The sequence below is a fragment of the Terrapene carolina genome, unplaced genomic scaffold (genome assembly GCF_002925995.2).
Source record: "Terrapene carolina triunguis isolate 2854851 unplaced genomic scaffold, T_m_triunguis-2.0 Scaffold97, whole genome shotgun sequence".
Taxonomy (NCBI): domain Eukaryota; kingdom Metazoa; phylum Chordata; order Testudines; family Emydidae; genus Terrapene; species Terrapene triunguis.
In genome coordinates, this window is record NW_020664448.1 from 10,553,854 (window position 1) to 10,556,330 (window position 2,477).

The 2,477-nt window shown below is 58.3% G+C and overlaps 1 protein-coding gene across 1 annotated transcript in view; it reads left to right on the plus strand.

The window, feature by feature from the left end:
* The first annotated feature begins 2,207 nt into the window (after positions 1-2,207).
* Positions 2,208-2,477, plus strand: part of CCDC83 (coiled-coil domain containing 83) — a 29,921-nt gene continuing 29,651 nt past the window's right edge. Inside the window, exon 1 of the mRNA XM_026651667.2 lies at positions 2,208-2,267. The gene's annotated coding sequence lies outside the window, so the exon portion shown is untranslated. The remainder of the gene's footprint in view (positions 2,268-2,477) is intronic.

A 2,477-nucleotide genomic window follows, 5' to 3' on the forward strand; every position in this document is an offset into this window, starting at 1 on the left:
CATAAGTAATTAGCACATATTGTAAGGGAACATTCAAGGTAGAGTGACCTGTTAACACCTCTAAAGTCATAGGACAAAAAGAGTGGGGTTACAGATTTTTGTAATAAACCATAAATCCAGTGTCTCTGTTTAGCCTAGCAGAGTAATTAATTTAAGTTCCCAGGCTCACCTTTTGAAAGTGTTGTGCAGGTTTCATTTGAGGATGAGGAATGAAAGGTCAGATATAGAGTGATTGCTTTCAGGGGTGCTGAAACAATTTTTATAACGAGGGTGCTGACAGCCATCGAACCACACTGTAAACCCTGTATATAATGGAAACTCCTTCAAGCCAGGCGGTCCAGCAGCACTTTGTGAAAAGTGTTCACAGTGATAGAGGTATTTTTGTCTTTTGTCATTTTCCTGTGTGAGTTCATTCAATAGCAGGGCCGGCTTTAGGCCGATTCGGCTGAATTGGGCCCCGCGCTAAGAGGGCCCTGTGCCGCAGCTCTCCACCCCGCCCCCAGCTCACTTCCCCCTCCTCTGAACGCTCCGCCCTCTGCTCCTCCCCCTCCCCTACTTCCCGCGAATTAGAGGTTCGCGGGAAGTCTGAAAAGAAGCAGGGGCAGGCAGGCAGCACCAGGTAAGCTGGGGTGGCGGGGGGGCGCGAGAAGGGCTCTGGGGAGGCGCGGCCCGGCCCAGTCCAGCCCCAGCCGAGCAGCCCCGGCTCGGCTCGGCTCGGGTCCGGCCCCCGCGGCTCGGGTCCAGCCCGGCCTCCGCGGCGCGGCTCGGTTCGGGTCCGGCCCGGCCTCCGCGGCGCGGCTCGGTTCAGGTCCGGCGCGGCTCGGCTCGGGTCCAGCCTGGCCCGGCCCCGCGGCTCGGGCCCAGCCCGGCTCGGCTCCGGCCCCCCGGCCCGGCCCCCATGGCTCGGCTCCGGCCGCCGACCGGCTCCAGGCCGGACCCAAGCCCCGTGACCCCAGCCGGAGCGTGGTTCTATTCCTGGGGGCGGGAGTTGCCGCAAGCCCCGCCCCCAGGAATCAGGCCCCGCTCTTGCTAAAGCCGGCCCTCTTCAATAGCATAGTGATTGTCTGGTTTCACCCACATAATTGTTATTGGGGCATTTAGTGCACTGGGTGAGGTACACCACATGTTGTGATAGGCATGTGTAGGATCAATGGATCTTGAAAGGTGTGTTGTGGGGGGTGTTGATCGTTGTAGCAGTGGAGAGATGTCTGCAAATTTTGCATCTGTTATTCTGGCAGGGTCTGATGCCACTTTGAGTTTGTGTGTCCTGGTCAGTGAGAAGCTTGCTTCTGATGAGGTTGGGGGGTTGTTTGAAGGCCAGAAATGGGGGGTTGGGAAAGATTTATTTCAGAATGGGGTCCCCATCGAGTATGGGTTGTAGTTGTTTGATGATACCCTATATGGGTTCCAATGTGGGCTGGGAGATGACAACTAGGGGTGTGTGGCTGAAGGAGGTTTTATTTCTGTGTTGAAGCAGGTTCTGTTGGGTTATTTTGGTGGCTCATTCCATTATGTGATCTACTTCTCTGGGGCAGGGTTTGTCTTTTTGTTCTGTGTTTGTACAGCAGTAACGACAGTGGGACCCTGCTTTGTGCCCTGGGGCTACTAGGCACGACAACAATACAAATAACAAAAAGTTCCAATGCTGCAATACTGGCACAAGAGTTGGGTTGGGTCTTCCCTCACCCTCACCAATTCCTCTTGAGAATCTCGGCTTTGAACTTGGCCAAGAGATTCCCACCCAGGGGACAATTCTTACTTCCTGAGAGGTGTCTGCAGCCCTTTCTGTTGCTGACCTTCAGCAAATCACAGAAGCGTCTGAAAGCAATTTTGGCAGGTGCTCCTTTTTGGCCCCAACCCTGCTGCCTCCTTGGTGGGTACAGAGGGCCCTTCCCGGGGAGCAGGTACTGAGGTAGGGATTTGGAGAGCTGCATGCTCCCTGCACAGCAAGGCAGACAGCTCTGCAGATGCCATTGTCCTCCATACAATGTGGGTGGGTGGGGGGGTAGAGGGGTGCTGCAGAGCTCCCTAGGGCCCGGCTACTCGAACGGGGAGGGGATTGTTCCCCCGCTTTGCGCTGGAAGCTGCAACTCCCGCACGGGCCCACCAGGGGGCGATGCTTGAACGCTGACACCACAGCGGCGCCGCAAAGGGCGGGGAGGGGGCTGAGGTTGCCGGAGTTACGGGAGGAAGTTTGGGCTGAGGAGCCCGAGCGAGGCCGGCCGCGGAGCTCGGGAAGTGGGGGCGCCACAGCCGGCCAGGCCCTGGTAACAGCCCCGCCGCCCGCCTGGGCCCGCGGCAGCTGGGGAGGGGGACCTGTGGGGCGGGGGCGGGAGTCGGAGGGTCAGGGAAGCGCCAGGGTGGTAGTGGCGACAGTGGCTGAGGGTGCAGTAGGGTGATAGCAGTGATGGCGGGGGTGGAGGTGGGTGTTGGTGATAGTGGCTGAGGGTGCGGGTGGGTGTTGGCGACAGTGGCTG